Raw genomic sequence first — 17144 nt, 5'->3', positions numbered from 1 at the left:
CCATGTGGCACCCAGCTTTTTTCCACCTCTGAAAAAAACACCAAAGAACCAAACTGCAGTCTGCGGTAGCACCCAGCACTGGGATTGCAAAGCACAGGGGTGTGTGCAGCACTTTGAGTGTGAGTTTTGGTTCCTGCTGCCAGGCACCACCAAGTAGGGGTCATCAGAAGCTGAGTTTTGCTGTAAGTGCGCTTAAAACTCAAAATATTTGCCTAGAAACAACTGATGTAGCATGCAGTGATTTTTAACATTGTTGGCTGGTGGTTAAAACCCTGTGTAACGAGGGAGGAGCAGGAAGGTTCTTGGAGAAGGGTGGTGGATCAGTGCATTTTTATACTCTCCTTGGCTTTTGACCCCAACTCAGGAAACCAACTCAGCTCAGGGAGATTTAGGGATATTCCTGGGACTTGCTGGCCCAAGTGGGAGGTGTGTTACGTGCTTTGCTGAATTAGAGCCTCCAGTCAAAACTTCAGTGTCACGCACTAGACATGAGAAAAACCAGTAAGAGTCAGAGGTGGGGGGCATCGTGTTGCATCTGAGAGGCATTTACTGACTGAAACTGAAAGCAGAAAACGAATGAGCGCTGATGCTGGTTGGGCACGTGCTGCAAATTCACCTGCAGTTTTAACATCTGTGGAGGATGCGTTAAAAGAGAGAAATTTACAGGTGTGCAGCTCTGAAGAGGTAAGGGGTTGGAAGTGCCCTAGGAGGCTGAGCTGTGCAGTCTTCTGCTGGCTGCTGTGTGAGAGGGTTCAGAAGAAGCCAGCCCTGAAGAGCTCCTAAGGGCCTGATCTGCCTCCCTGAACGTGTTTGAAGAAGCCTGACGTTTCTAGGGTAATGGCATTTTCTAAAAGGACTGGGCAAAGGGGAAAGGAGCTGATGCCTTTCTCATAGTCCTCTTTTCTTTTCTACAGAGCATTGTCTCAGTAACCACATCAGTATTTTTCAGTTTCTCACAAGAACCACAGTCTTCTCTGTGGATGGGAAAGGTTTTGAGGTTGCATTTAGAATTTTTCCAGCTGCGTTGCATGGTTTCAATGCTCTGCCTTTACAGTAGCTTGTGGAGAATCCAAAACTGCAGCCGTGACCCCTGCCCACCCCTCCCATACCTTCTGCCCAAAGACTGAGCAGCTTTGGGGACATTATCTTTTCTATAGTGAAGACATTGTAAGCCTCTCGTAATTCATGTTATGCTCTTAAATCTATTATGAAAATAATTTCATTTATGGGATGGTGAATACAATTTTGCAAGGTAATATTTAGACAACTGTGTTAGCATGCAGAAGAAGAAGCATCTTGGGTTTTCTACACTTGAAAGATTAATTTGCTTTACTATTTATTTTTAAACAGGGTAAATGATGGTGCGTACTAGCAGCCGCTCTGCTCCTGCATTTACATGATGAAGATCATTCAGCTTTGACAACACGATTAAATTTTAAGCGCTGCAGAAAGTTTGTCTGTTGGATCTTCACAACTGCGACCCAGAATGTACTGGTGTGTGGGAACTGAGGAAGCCACTGTTTGCAGAGAGAGCAACATGGATCCACAAAATGGTAAACAATGGTTTCTTTTCTTTCCTGTTCAGCTTGGGAGCAAAAGGTTTTAAAAGAGCTCAGGAGCCAGCTGCCACCAAATTTCAATGAAATTTAAATATATGAAAGATCTTTCAGTGATTTGAGCTAAAAATCTACAGTATAGACCAAGGAATTTTACTTTCAAGGATAATGATGTTGAACTACTCAGGTGGTAAGAATAGCGTTCCTCTAAAGACCAATTTTCTCCAAAAGCCCACGGAATTAGTCAATATATGTATCATGTCTCACCAGTTCCTAAATATGTTTTACAAGATCTGTGCTTTTTCAGCGTGTGAATGCAAATATGTTCCCAGTCACTGATGCAGTGTGTATTCAGGGTATGAAAGCTGCTAAAATCAGAGTGTCGTTGCTCAGGCTGAGCAGATATTAACCTGCTCCACTTTTACTGTCAGCTTTGATTCAGTGGCTTGTACTGATTTATTGTTGGGCTAGATGAGGACATCTGCGTTTATGTAATGTAGTAAATCCATAGGTGGAAATTTCCCTTTCAGAAGGGACATATGCTTTGGGTTGCTTCCTGTTAATTTTTTTTTCTGAAGAGCCATATTATTTCTGGGTGATTTTTATCGCTGAAACCCCCGGCTCCCAGGCACTGCTGCGTTTCTCTGAGTCAAAACCCAGTTATGTTTCTGCATCAAGAAATAGCCGCCTGGTTATTGTATAACGGTATTCCCCCTTTGCAACAAGCAGTTCATTAGGAGGCAGCATCTGCGTTTTAAGTGTGGGATGAAGGTGTGTTTGACGCTTCGTAGTGAGTAAGCAGGCTTCAGTAGAAGCTAATGTTTTTGCAGCCTTATTTTGGATTTTATCAGCAACTATGAAGCAAAACCTGATACTTTATTCAGAGGCCACTTCATCTTGTTTGAAGACATTTCTCACCAGCATCACAGGGAGCTCTGGGAACTCTTTCCTTTCTCCGTATGTATTCTGCGATACTGATTTTTCTGTTTGGTTTTGCTTTTGTTAATTAGCATTGGATCTTTCTATAATAATCAGGAGGATTTGGTTATTGAATATTCTTAAAATTCTTAAATCCTGTCTTCTGAGTTTCTGGAAGAAATTATCTCCAATTGAATACTAAGCTATAAACTATGAGAAGAATTTTAATCTGTGCTAACAATTTGCAAGCGTTAAGAATTGCTAAACTTTTATTCTGCAATAGTGATTTGACAAGTTTTTCTCATTGTTTAAAGATACAGTAAATAAATTAGTTTATGAATGACTGATGAAGTGAAAAGTTAAAAAGATATATTTTCTACATTGTGAGTTCAGTTTTTCTTCTGAGAACTTTATTACATGTTTCTGTTGTGTAGGTATATTCACTTAAACTGGTTTACTGGAAGCATTCAAATCTTACTGGTATAACTCTTCTATATTTACATGTCTAGGTTACTTTATTTGCTCAAATCCCTGACAGAGGGATGCTAGGAAAGCTTAAGATCCAGTACTACCCTGGTGGATTTGCTCTGTATAAGCATACTGCACATGTTTAAACCCATTTTTATTTCAGGGTTGTTTGAGTCCTGCCAAGAATAATTGTCATTAGCAAGCTGGTCCACTCCCTAAGTTAGCTGGTCCTTGTTCTGCATTTGGATCCTATTACACAGCCTGAACGCAGGAACGCAGTGACTCACTCTGCCTCCACATTTGAACCTATTGTTTACGCGCATTTATTAACAATGTGGATGCAGCCTCCTGCTCCCGTTCAGTGGGAACTGCTGGGAAGTGGAGGGAGATCACAGACCATTCCTGTAACACCAGTGACCTCATTAGTGCCCGCAAAGCTTTGAGTCCCTTTTTTGGGGCAGGAAGGACAGGCATGTGGATGTGAGGGATTTAACAAACAGCACTGTGGTGTTTGTGGCTCCGTGATGGGGCAGTTGGATCAGCGCAGCGTTGCGGCCAGCACGGTGCTGTAGGCACCTTCCACCACGTGCACTGAGTGCCTTGATTGTTTGAAAGTCTTAAGATTTTCAGGGCTTTTTTTACCTGACATGGTCTTTATGTGCAGAATAGGTTCACAGCATCACTGACTCTAGTTAGCAAATGTAACATAGGATGCAAGGGCTCACCTTATTGCTTGCGTCTCCTCTGCTGTTCCTCTTGGCTGCGGCAGAGCTCTTGCCTGTATCCCTGCAAGATGCCGGGTTACCCTGTGCGTGGGTGAGCTGCATTTCAGAACTGGACGCTGTCTGCCCTCTGGGGATGTTGCTGGGCTTCACTCCATGATGCCAATGAGCACCCACTGGTCCGCAGAGAGGATTTGTCACTGGAGTACAGAATAATGCTGTTTCAGGTGCAGTCAGAATCCCCTTTTCCTCCTCAAACGCTGCTTCCCCTCTCCTAGATTAGTTCACCTTGTCCTAATTAAAAGAAAGAGAGTGAGCAGAGATACGTGGGTGGCTCCAGCCTCTTTTGAAGCATGGGTTTTAAGGGTTTTTTTAAACTTGGTTGAAGAGCTCTACATAATATAATGGAGGTGACATAATACGAATCTTGTAGGAAATAACAATGAAAGCCCAAAGATATCGCTGTGTGAATGCCTAGAGCAGAATAGAAATTCATCTCATCTCTACGGGCTGGTTGGTTTCTTTGCATCGTATGAAATTTTACAGCTAGGATTTAATTCTCGTGTGAGTTTCTAGGAGACAGTTCAGCAGAGACGCAGAAAAGCAATCATTGTCTTCTGAAATGTAAGGGTACTTTTGTTAAAGAGCTTATTGCTCTCTTATTGAGAATTTTATTCAAAGTCGCAGAGCGTTCGTATGCCACTTGCGTGTGCCTCGGAGGTGGAATTGGATTATCCTTCAAACACGCCAGAGGGTGTCTCTTCTCTCCTGCTAAATCAAGAAATGAGCATTGAAAGGGGTGTTATGTTGTAATGTATATAATATTATGTAATTGGGGACAACGATGCCAACGGTAGCTGTTTGACATTTTATAGTAGCTTTACAGACACTAACAAATGAACCTTCACAACTTATTTTGAGGCAAGTCTTGGTCACTTTCAACCGTCCAGATAGACCGGTGCAGCATGCCTGGAAAAGAGACCTAAATATTAAAATGAGGGAGCAAACAAGAAACCAGGCTATAATGACCTAAGTTGGCATTTAGGGTGGACCAGAGGCTTTTAAATCTTTGAAGTGCCACAGTGACTCAGCTTACAGGGCTTTATGTTTTATCAGAAAGAAACTACCCCTGATGGTGGTGACCTTTGCAACCCTGTCTGGGCCATGGCTCAGCTCCACACTGACTCAGAGGGAAAGCTGCTGCCTGCACCGCTGCTTCCTGAATCGTTGAAAAGTCTCCAGTGCAAGTAAGAAGAGTTTAAGTGGAGGAGTTAAAGAGTCATTTTAGCAGGAGGGACTGCTCAGGAGCTAGTGCAATTTTGTATGGAAAGTTTCACAACTGGTTGAGTGGTGACAGGTTGAGGTTAGCTAATAGCAAATGAAACGGCTTATTCTCCTGGGACATCGCTTTGTGCGTCCACCATCGCTCCCCTGTTTGCTTGAGGGCAGGACACTTGCAAATGTGGCCGAGCCCTTTGTCGTAGGGCAACAGTGTGAAATACAATTAAAAAATACAAATCTACTGGAAGAGTCTAACTTCTTTATAGCAATAGAAGCAGGCAGAGCTCACCTGCTCCTGCTGGTGTGTGTACATGGCCTCCAGATGAGAGCTTTGGTGTTGTTTCCTTATAGTTCTGCATAGTTGATTTTTGTTACCTTACATGCGAAGGGTGGTAACTCACATTTGGTAGTGTGAATGTCTCCTGCTGAATAGTAACAGTGGAGATAGTAACGTTACTGTAAGTCTGCTGAGACAGCGTGGTGGTGAGAAGGACAAGGAGAGCATCTGGGAGGTGATAGAAACACACAGAGCACTACAGACCTGCAAAATGTCTTCGTTCTTGAAGGTTTTCTGGTTTTGTCTACTCATTAAGCTGTGAGTTGAGTAAAAGGAGCACATTGAAAATATTCCTACAAGCAAAAAGAAATTTAAAAAAAAGACGAAAAATACGACAGGTAATTTATGTGAGTTAATCTTGCTGCACAATGCCCTGCAGAAGGAGAAGTAGGAAATGCTGGGCAGGAATAGGAAGTACACTAGTAAAGCAGTAATAGGCTTGTATTTTTAAACATATTTAAATACACGCTTCATACAGAAGTGGTGCAATCTCACATGGGGCCAGAAGCCAATGCGGAAGGCAGGTCTGCAGCAGAAAATGAGTGTGGTTAAGCCTCCAGGCAGCAGCACAGCCCTGTGTGGCACCATCTCACCGGACCGAGCCTGGATTTCCGATAGGGGCAATGAATGTCAGGGCATGTACAATTAGGTGCCTGATTTAAGATGCTCTGAACTGATTTTCAGAGTCTGGATACTAAGCACTATTCTTTAGACAAACCCTTAGAAGATGTCCCTTGTATGTTGAAAGAGGGGCATCCGGAAGAACCATTTGTCTTTGAAATCATATCATTGTGCATGTGGAAAGTGGTCGTTTGGTTTGTGGATGCTGTGCCCCTCAGGATTTATGGGAATATATAAAGGGGAACTCAGATCTTAGTAGTGGCAGGATCAGCTTTTTCCTGATAAATACCATCAAAGCCAGCCTATTCTCAAGCTTGAGGTCTGTAGCAAGGAGGGCAGAGCTGCTGGGAGTGCCAGCGGTGCGGTGCTGACCTTGGGAAGCTAATTGAGCAGAGAGTCCAATCTGAGAGCCAGCTTGATTTACAGACAGTATTAAAACGTTGGTCTTTTTCTGAGCTGTAGCTGTTTTCTGGTGCTCTGCAGCTTTTATTTTTCCACCTTCCAGTTAGAACATATTGGTGGTGTATTGCATTAAAGTGTAACTTATGACAACTCTTATCAAGGAGCCTAGAAAGAAAACAAAGATAAGGTGATAAGACAGTAAAGAAAATTCTTGACCTTTAGAACCCGTACACAGGGACTCCTTAACAATGTTATTCATGTGTGATTGTAAGGTAGCTCTCAGGTGAGTGTTGATGCTGTGGTTGTAGTTAGAACCATTGCCCTCTATTTCAGTAGGAAAAAGCAATTGATAGTGTTCACACCAACTCAGTCTTTACCAGGCCTGTAAGTGATTTATTGTTCTGTCAGTGATGTTGCAGGCGATTTTATACTTGCATTAAAGAAAGTGCTATGAATTTACTTTTTTTTATTATTTATTATTCTCTCCAAGGCCTATGGGGGCCTTATCCAAAACCCATTAAAGTCCTAGCACTGACAAAGGCTTGGGATCAGATCCTCAGGGATCCTTAGAGCATTAAGTCTGCGGTTTGTTTGTTTTTCATTGCTCTGATCGATAAAGGGGCGGCCAGGGCTCTGCTTGGCAGAAGGCAGCAAACTGGGAGGAAATGTTTGCATTGCAGATGAGGGGGATGTGGGAGATGGATTTTATACCGTTCAGCTCCCAGTCTGCTGGATAGGTGAAGCCTGTCCCTTTAGAGGTTCTGTTTCAGATTTTATGTCGAGTTAGGCTGATATTTGTCTCCTTTCTTTAATCCCAAGTCTGTGTGCTCATTAGTGGGTCAGCAACTGCTTATTTGCATGATTATGTATCACCACAGCAGCAGCCCTTTTATGTAAGCTGCTGGTAGTTTCACAACAGAAGCGTGCTCACGCTTTGAGTTTGTGCCTTGCTCTTACTTAAAGGGAGGGCTTCAAAAAGAAGTCTTTAAGTATGAGGGAAGGCCCTCAACCTTTAAAAAGCCCTCCTGAGTCAGAGAGGCTCTGGGGGTCATCAGTTTCTGGTAAAAAATAAAAAAAAAATAATTAAAGTGCTTTCAGAAGTGACAAATGGCCCTTAAAACATGAAGGCAAACTCGGTGAGTCTGATCCTGAATCTGAAATGGAGTCAGCAAGGACATATTCAGGCCATGTTAAAACAGGATGGTTGAAAAATATTCCCATTGAAATGTTGATGAAGTAAAATCTTGAGGGTTAAGCTGCAGTTTTTACAAATACTCAGTCCCTCCCAGAGTGATAATTGGCCATCCTGGGCATGGGGAAAGAGAGGACCAAGCTCTCCTGGCATGGATACTCATGGTGGTGGGACATGTAGCTCTGGACAGGCTGATGGGACTTGGGGTTTGCCGTGGGGCTGCACAGAGCAGTGGGAAATCTGGTGCAGGTCCTCTCTTTTTCAGCTCTGTGATGAGCTTCAGGAACTTCTCAGCCACAAAGACAAGCCCCGTGTTGTGTCACCCAGGGGTGCAGGAAGGGGTCAGTCTGCTGCAGGAAGGGCAGGAGGAAGGCGAAGGGTGAAAGCAGCAGAGACCTGGGGTTGGGAGCTGGAGGAGCAGCTTAGTTTCATTTCTAGCACCCAATATGTGGCTCTCAAATGTAACGGTTGGTATTTTGGTTACTGCTGAGAAAAGCTCAGCCGCAGGCTGTCCGCAACTCCTTTTCTCTGCGTAGTTGAAAATCATGGAAAAATAACGAACCAAAGCAGTGATTCAAACAAGAAGTCTGGATAAATTTAGCTCAAATATTCTTGGTATGTTTGTGGTCGCTGTGGAAATTACATCACTGCTTGTTTTAATGATCAGAATATCGCCTGGAAAACTGGAACGGCTACCCGAGAAGAGCTCAAAATGAAATCTTTCAAAAGCGTGTGTGTCTTTAGAATTGCTTCACCTGCAGTTAGTTGGGTTTGGGGTTATTTGTTTTATTCCCAGTTGGTTAAGCAGTATTTTGACTAGAGGTTATTGCTGTTTAATTGAAAAGCCACAAGGTTGAGAGCTGATACGCTCTGCAGTGTGATTATCTACTTCACATGAAAATTCTGTCAGGGGAGCAAGATTCAAAAAGAGTGCTGGTAATTGCTGAAGACAAGACCTCCTCCAGAATCTGCCTGCACATCTTTCTGTCTTGCACATCAAAGAGCCTTTGAAAAAGCTTTTATTTTTGCATCAAACAGGAACATTCTTTTTTTTTTTTTCCTTTGTAACACTAATGGACAAGATGCCTTTTCAGATCTCCAACGTGTCTTGAAAAAACAAAAAGGTCTAGCTCCTTAAGTGGGCTTGTAATCACGGTCACAATTCTCTGATGTTTTGCGCCTTGGACCTTTCACACGATGGCAGGGTGGGAATAAAAGCTATCAAATGGGATTGTAGTTCGTCATAGGTTGGTGGGAAGGGGCTAAAAGGTGCCTTGCCTAATTTTGACATCCCTGCCTTGGAGCAGCTGCCTAAAAATGCTGTGGGCTACAGCGGGTTCACAGCGTGTACCTTTATTTGGACATAGCATCCTTCTAGGAAGAGTCCTTGTCCTCCCTGCACTGAATTGAGTGCTGATATTCCCAGACAAAAGGGAAATACCTCCCCATTCCCCTTCTCTGCAAATGCAGGCACTTCTGTCACTTGCAGGTTTTATCACAAGCAAAGGAAGGTTTTTACTTTCTTGGTAGCCCCCATTACAGTTTTGGCAGCTCATCGCTATGCAGTCTGACTGGGGACCAGCACTGTCTTGGCCAGCAGCAGAGGTCTTTTCTTCGGGCTTTCTCTTCTGCTGCAGACACAGCTGCTAAGGTAATCTGCCCTCTGCAATGCCCTGTCCCGGAAAACGGCTTCTCTGAGGATCTGCTCCCGCTCGCTGGTGGAGGTGCTCACGTTGAGTTCAGTGGAAGCTGAAGCAGAGTCTCACTTTCCCCACTGTTTTGTTGTGTTTTTTTTCTCTTTCAGACTATCACGTTCATCTCTTTCCTCTGATGCTCTTCCCAGCTCTGTACTTCCCTTAGCTCTGGCATTGCCAAATTGCCCGTTCAACTCTCTTGATGCCAACCATACCCAGTAACTCGATTGCGTTTTCTTTCCCTCTGCATGCAACACTTTCACCTAAACTAATCTAGAGTTGTTGTTGTTGTCTTGGTGATAAATGAGAAGTGAGGATAGCAAAGAGTAAGGTATTTTATTAGGCTAGCAGACACAGTTAAAGCAGCACATAAAACTGCATCTGACATGTGCTAAACTTGGATCTTTGCTGCGTGGGGTGTTTACCCCCTCAAATCTTTTAAAACACTTCTTCCTTTACACAATGTCTGCTTTTTCCCAGAGCTATCAGGTTTTTTTCTGCAGACTTTTCTCAAAGTAGCCTGTGAAGCTGTTATCATCTCATGTATTTGGACTGTTAGTGCCTGGTAGCTGGGTTAACTCCTGCATGTAAGTGAAGGCTGTAGGACTGGAAGGGGTGTGGGTCGGTGTCCTGGTGTCGCACTCCTGAACCTTATGCAAGGCCTGTTTTTAGCAAGTTGACTTATTTGTTGCTCTTACTTTTTCTAGAAGACCGTTCCAAAGCCTCATTTCTCCAATGTTTTAAGCTCTCTTCTAGTTGGCAGCCAAAATGTGTTCATACCCTGTACCTAAATAGCTCTTCTTCCCTGGTGTCTCCCTCTGGGTGTGTTTATAGCCAGAGGTCCCATCCCCAGCCGGTCTTCATCTTTGGGGGCTCAATGAGCCAAACTCTCTTAATCTGTAGTCTTGCAATTAGGCTCTCCATTTGTTCAATTAGTCTTCACCTCTTCCAGATTCTCTTATCTTCCTTGAATGTGGTAAACTGGAGTTGTATAAGGTATTTTACTTATCTTTTTAATGCTGCTTCCCCTTTTTTCCTCCTCTTTGGCCAGCCTTTCCAAAAACTTCATGTGTCTAGGTTCTGTAGGAGACCTGCTCTGCTCCTTGATGCTTCCCCTGTGTGAATGTTTGTTTTTTTCAGATGAATGTTGAGCAAATTATTTATTTGAAAGAGAGAACTTCTTTTACCTTCTGATGAAAGCTTGAATATTATGGTACAGGAAAAGTTTCAAAAGAAACCGAAGTTAGCCATGAAATCTTGTTTTGCAAAGTTTCAGATGAAATCCAATCTTGGTTTGGTTTCACAGCAATAATATTTGATTTAGTTGGACAGGAGTGGTCTCACTGGAGACACCTCTCATCATTTAATAATTCTCTCTTTCCAGCCAGGCCTGGAAACGAACATGAAGAAAATCCAAAAGCGTAGTCATACTTCTGCATGCCTAATGTATATCTTCCAGTTTAAAATTTGGAAAGCAAGAGTGGCATAGCTGGCCTTGCCTGCAAAAGCATATTTCTGAATGATTCAAGCTGTAGGATTGGAACCGAATCACTGAGGCCAAAAGACAGAAATAGAATCTTTCACTTAGAGCTGAGTCATTTGTATTTTCAGTGCAGCAATCATCTCTCGGGCCATTTGGAGCTCTCTTGGTTCCCTCAATCTCTTTCCCTTGGGGATGGGAATTAACACCAGTGGTGTTCTCTGGTCTTTGCTGATCCTTTGCACCCTGAAGAGGGCATTACAGGAGGGATGTAGGGCATCTCCCCTCACTGCAAGAGCCAGCCTTTGCCCTGTGCTTGCCAGAGGTCGTCCCCATCCCATTACTTGGCTAGTAGTGTGGCTACCAGGGATGATGGTGCCTTCATGAGACCATCTGACCACTGAGAAATGTGTTGTGGCCACTGATGCTGCAAGTTGCAGATTGAAAGGGATGAACATGTATACATGAAGCTGCTTAGGGCTGGCATGTGTACTCAGAGGAGAGAGTAAAACCATCACTGCCATCAACAACAACGCAGTTCCTCATGCTGAGAAGCTGGGGATGGCAGGATGTTTGTTACCCAACTGCTTGGTGAAAAGTTGGAAGGAGAAGAGAAAGGTGGAGGAAAGGATCCCATTTATTTGGGATGTGGAGGCTGTGTTATCTGTGTTACCTCCTCCAGCTAAGGAAGCTTTATAAACACAGGGTGAAACTAAAGGTGGGGTGTGGATCCCTGGGGTACAGGTATCATTGGAGACCCCAAAGCTGTATTGTGCTTTCCAGCATGATTTGCTGGCTGGCATGATGGATTTGCTCTGGCGGTCGTATTCCAGTGTGTATTTCTTTGTGCTCTCTCTAAGCTCATTGTCTTGTCATGGCTTTGTGTCGCCTCTTTTCTTCAGCATTAAAACCAGCTTGGTTTCCTTTGAACTTCTTGGACAATACAAATAATTTGCAGAGTCCCAGGGATCTGGGAAGTGCACACACAAATGCAGGAGCTCGCTCAGCTCTGGTAGAGCTTTTCAGTGACAGACAGACAGCTTCACACAGCTGTTTGGGCATCTGTGGTACTGCCCACCAACGCCTGCTGAGCTTCAAGGTTATCACGATTTGAGGCTTTTCTGTCCCTTTTTCCCCCCATTATCCCAGATGATAGAGAAACGCTTGTGTAAGTGTAGAGCTAAAACTTTTGAAGGCGTCTGGTTTTTGTAACTCAGTTCTGGAGCTCCTAAAAAAGGCAGGGCTCCAGAGCGATTTTCCATCCAGGACTTAATATTTTCCTTTCAAGTTTGCATTAGCAAATGTTTTGAGGTTTTTTTTTTTTCCTTGCAGGTTAAGAGAGTTTCTAAATAGAAAATTTCCAATGGTGATAATTGGTCACTTTGCATTGCTGTACCTAAAATTGTCAGTTTGCCCTTTACAAGATTCTGGATGCTTGCTGGAAAATGTGTAATGCAGATCAGCACATTGCGTGCGTGGTGCTGGCATGTAAACATTTAAAAATAATTCCAGATTATGCAATAACAGTGAAAAAGATCCCTTCAGTACTGGATTTTTGCCTTTGAAGCATTTGTCTGTGTTTCATATCTGTTTTTTTGTGGGGTTGTAAGTCTCCTTTTGGAGCAGTGAACATGGATTGTAAGCTCTGTTGTAGATGCGGGTTTCTTTTGTGCTCAGTACATCATCTTTTCCACTGCCTTGGCAGACAGATGTTAGTGTAGAGCCACTCCTTTAATTAACTGAAATAATGGATGTTTGGGTGAAATGGAACGACAAAAAATAGGCAGAAAAAGTATGTGGAGGGTTTGCTGTGTCCTGAGAAGCTGGCATGTCTCACTTGCTGTGAAGAGAGATTAACTGGGACATTGCCCGATTTTGGCGTGGCCTCTCAAGTGAGGATGCTGAATTTCCCTTCTTTTTATCTTTTGGTTGGATTTACCACAACTTCCTCTTCTTGTCTTATCACAGGGTGTTTTATGAGTGGTTCTGACCATTTTTGCCACAGGACAGTCCTTTGCGTGGTTCTGGGCCAGGTCCTGGCTTTGAGGACACTTGGACCGAGCGCATGTGGGCAGCTGGGGTGGACAACTTCCCTCCTGGGGACAGACCTTGGTCCATGACCGTATCTTGTAAGAAATGAGTGATTGAAGTGAGTGAATGAAACCTTTTAACTTTTTTAAACAACAAATGAAACCCTGTTTTGAAGTGTCAGCAAATCAGAGAAGGAACACAAATGGTATCTTTGTTTCATAAAGCATTTGTACTGATGGGTTGATTTTAAAATGTAGATATTTTTTTTTAATTAAAGAACCCAGGGTTTTGTCTTTTCTTCCTGGTTTGGGATGGGAATTATTTTTCAGTATCTCAAAGATTTCCAGAGGATGGAAGAATTTTTCTCACCCATCTAAGTGGAAAGCGCAATGTAGGTCAGATCCATCATCCTTTGAAATCACTGGAGGCTTCCTGTTGGCTGTTGCTCGCTTTATTAGTCTGAAGTTTTTCAAAGGAGCAGAAGATACATGAGTCTGCGACAGAGACTCAGAAATACCATGGCTTTCTGTTAATTTTGCAAACCAGCCTGTCAAAGCTTCTATAGGGTGGTATTGAAAAATGTTCGACGTCGCTTGTGTGTTTTTAAGCGTTTACGGGGGGTTGGCTTTAAATATTCAGCATATTTTAAACCTTATCTCCGTCCCATTTTTCATTTGCTCTGTGGCAGCACTCGGAAGTCAAAAAGGCAAAAGATTAAGCTGGTAAAGGTTAGCTGTAGCCATCTGGTGCTGTTGAGGAATTAATGTCTGAGCTCAGCCTGGAGAGGCGGCCTCCCTGCCCACCCCCATCCCCAGATCCGCTCTGGACCAGAGGCTTGGATTTCACCGTAATGGGACATGGAGATGAAAATAACCATCAAGGCTAAGATGTAGTGGTTAATTCAGACAAAGCAGCAGCCAACCAGCCAAGAGGCATCACATCCAGTGGCCGCTGTACGAGCTGCTTGTGCTGGAGCAGAGGTGGGTGATTAACAGTCCGAGGAATTAATAGCTTAACTGAGCATCGCTGAATGGGATGCTGTGGTAGAGTCAGCATCTTGGTTTGCTCCTGTCTCTGGAAATACCTGCACACATTATGACAAGGTCAGTGGCAGTTTTAAAGTTTTATTATTATTGTTGTTGTATTCTGGTGTAAGTTAGCTTCCCACCTTATTCTATCCTGCGATGAACATCTCATTCATATCTTTCTTTGCTAAATAAATTATCCTAGTTAGTTGCCAAAGAACTCCTGCCTTATCAATGCAGCACTTGAAAACCCCATGAGGTTATGTGTAAGTGACAGGATGGAGTGATTTGGGGTGTAAAGGTAATAATCATGCATACAGTGTGCTGTTTTGTTATGCAGCCGTCTGCTGTTTCACAGCAGTGACCTGCAAACCCCACCTTTTTGCTGATAATGGCATACTGTCAATTTAGAAACTGCAGATTTTTTTTTCATTTGCTGTAATAACAAGGCCAGAGACAGGGTCTAACCACATATATCTCTGAAATTCTCATGATACCCTTTGCTGTTAATAAGATTTAATTTGTGTTTTGTTTCTCTGAGCTGGGGTAGCAGTCTGTTGCTCTCTAAGAGTGATACTCTTGCAACCTTTGAATGGCAATAAGATAACACTGTTTTTTATTGATAACCACTGAAATATTTCCATTGAAGTATTTTAAAAATAAAATTAGTCTTGTCCTTAGCTTTTGTAAAAGGCTGCTACTGCAAAGCTTAAAGGTTACTTCCAAAGTGTAAAACATTGAAATCAAAAGTGGGAAATATTTCAAAGCTAGTTGCTTTTGTGCAAGCTGTTAAGTTGTGTGAAGAATAGATGAAGGATGCATTTTTAACATCAGAAAACTTATTACAGGAATATCCAAGAAATACTGATAAATATCATAACTTGCTATGCTGTATTGCACGTAGCAATAGGCTTTGTCAAACAGTAACGTCGACCTTATTGTGCCAAGTGCAGGAGCCAGTTCCTAAATCCGTGCGACCCAGGCTGAAATGCTCAGCATGTTGCATGTTCAAGTCCAAAAATAGAGGTTCAATATTATTCAGCATCAGTATTGCTCTTCTATCTTGTTGCTCAAGTCTCTATGTAAGTGACGTGATCCTGCTATGGAAGTCACAAAAAGCTCAGGTAAAGAGCATGAGATTTGTAGGGTTAAAACCATGGGTAGAATTCCTTTGGATTTTGGCCCAGGTTTTTGCTAAAAATGGCTGATGCACGTACTGGCAAAACTTTATTCCCAGCCCACGTGAATGCCAGTACTGATGATAGTTTCGTCATGCGTCTTATAGAAATGAAACAGTCTTTAGTCAGTAGAATGTGATTTTCCTCATTTTTTTTCCCCTACTGGTGAGTATAAATTAAGCTCATAAAACATGCTGCTGCTTATTTTCCATTTGTATTTCAGGATTCAATATATCATGTACTAAGTCACCAGGAAGTCTTCTGTCAATTGGGTAGTTTGTTTGGCGAGATGCTTAGCTTTGCAATGGATTGCTTCTGTGTTTTTGGGGAACTTGGGTGTGGATGCGCCCACCTTCTCTCATGTAACCTTTGAAAGCTGCAGTTAGCTTTGACAGCATCATGTGAGTACAGCTGTTGGTTGAAGGCAAGCTTTTAAATCACTTTATCTCACCAGTTTTGCTCTTTTCAGGCTTGTAATGAGTTCAATTGAGAGGTCTTTTATTGCTGAAGGCCTTGGCAAGAAGAGCTTTTTTTTCCTCAGGCCTTAGGCAGGAGATCAATTTACTCTGCAGAGTGCAATCCTAGAAAGAAGTTTTGATGACAGCTACATAAGAAACTTGAATGATGAGCAGCGTTATCTTTCTGCCAAGAATATTTCCATGTAAATATATTGGTTTCAAACAGTAGAATTGCCCAGATTCTCTACATTCAATGAAGCTTTTATTGAATTCTACTTGATGGATGTTCAGGTGTTTAAAACTGGGCGGTTTTGGTTAGATCAATAAAAAGTTGTTCTTTACCTAATACAACACTAAAATAGAGTTTAGGGACTAAAATTAATATCTCAAAGACTGATTAAATTGCCAGCTAACTCTGGGAGCATGTAAACTACGTGAAGTTTGTCACCTTCACGTTCCTGGAGTGCCCGTAAGTCTACACCTAATATACAGGAGCAGACCACAATGTTTGATGGCCAGTTCTTGTTCTCCACGCAGTGGTGATGGTAGCAGTGGTTGTAACTGAGCCATTACACTACGGAGGACTTAAGAAATCTTGAGGGGGCCAAAAATGTAAGAGGAAGCGTGACACATGAGCCAAGTAGTTTTGTGAAGTAGTCATTCGGTAAAACACAGAAGCGGTGTTGGGATTGGAGTCTGGCTTGTGGAGTTCCTCCTTCCCTCAGTTACAGCTTTGTGGTCCTTCTTGTGCTCCCTGGCCAACTGGTTTGATAGCCCTCCCTTCACTGTGGGGCAGTTCCTGTAGAGGAGGTAGAAAATGCTCCTGCAAGAAGAAATCTGGTGTGCGGGATGTGGGAGAGGTTGGCTGGAGACATCTCTAATACACAAGAAGTGACACCGGCATCTCCCAGATGAATCTCTGACCATGAGATACTCCTACCTCCACCTTCCCTGGCCGTGATTTAAAAGAAAGATGGCCCTGCTCAATTCTTTGGTAGAAAAGATGTGCCTTTACATGTGGAATTGGGTGCAGCTGTGGACCTTGAGTCCCCAGAATCAGCATTGAGGCTGGGAGGAAGTAAAATTTGTCCCTTGTTGCACCATTTTTTTAATAACCAGATTAAAGTTGCTGTGCTCTGTCAGCCCTGATTTGCAGGGCTTCCTGATAGCTTCCCAGCTGTTTTGTATCTCAGATAGGAGGCATTTTTTCCTCCAAGGGGAATTCCAGTGCTTCTCCTTAGGTTCAGGGTTTCATCACTGGGAGGCTGCATCTTCCGGTAACTGCAGTGTTTGCTGGACCTGTACTGCTTGATTTTACCTAGTCCAGTTCCGAGTCGTTTAGACTGGCAAACTTTGCTTTCCAGTGTATTGCTTTACAGGTCTCTCTTCTATCTCCCTTTAAGCACTTACTTGCCTAAGAATAATTTGTATTTCCTACCTTGGTGTCTATTAAAAAGAGATTTAAATGATAATGAATATTCTTAGAGATCCCTTACAGGTGGGTAGTCTGCTCTAAAAGACTCTCCCAGATGCTGGATGAATTTCTTTTCCCATGTACACCCTAAAACTACAGAATTGTGAAGGCGCTGCACCTATTCACATGAACTCTGAGATGCTCTTTATTATGCAGTAATTTAACACCACATTCATCTGCCTTGATTTCTGCTGCTTGTCCTTCACACGTTCTGCATCATCTGAGAAAGGTTACTGATGTGGGCACACTTCTAATGGCACGAATCTCTGGAGCCGTCTCCAATGTCTGAGTGATTTGAGCTTCATTT

At 43.0% G+C, this 17144-nt stretch overlaps 1 protein-coding gene across 1 annotated transcript in view; it reads left to right on the top strand.

Annotated features, from left to right (window-relative positions):
* Positions 1–2407: 2407 nt before the first annotated feature.
* LRRK1 (leucine-rich repeat kinase 1) overlaps positions 2408–17144 on the top strand; it is a 70692-nt gene continuing 55955 nt past the window's right edge. The window contains exon 1 of the mRNA XM_010182311.1: positions 2408–2513. The gene's annotated coding sequence lies outside the window, so the exon portion shown is untranslated. The remainder of the gene's footprint in view (positions 2514–17144) is intronic.

The sequence above is a fragment of the Mesitornis unicolor genome, unplaced genomic scaffold (assembly GCF_000695765.1).
Source record: "Mesitornis unicolor isolate BGI_N332 unplaced genomic scaffold, ASM69576v1 scaffold10004, whole genome shotgun sequence".
Lineage (NCBI taxonomy): Eukaryota > Metazoa > Chordata > Aves > Mesitornithiformes > Mesitornithidae > Mesitornis > Mesitornis unicolor.
Note: the sequence above shows the minus strand (reverse complement) of the source record. Positions and strands in the feature narration are given on the sequence as shown.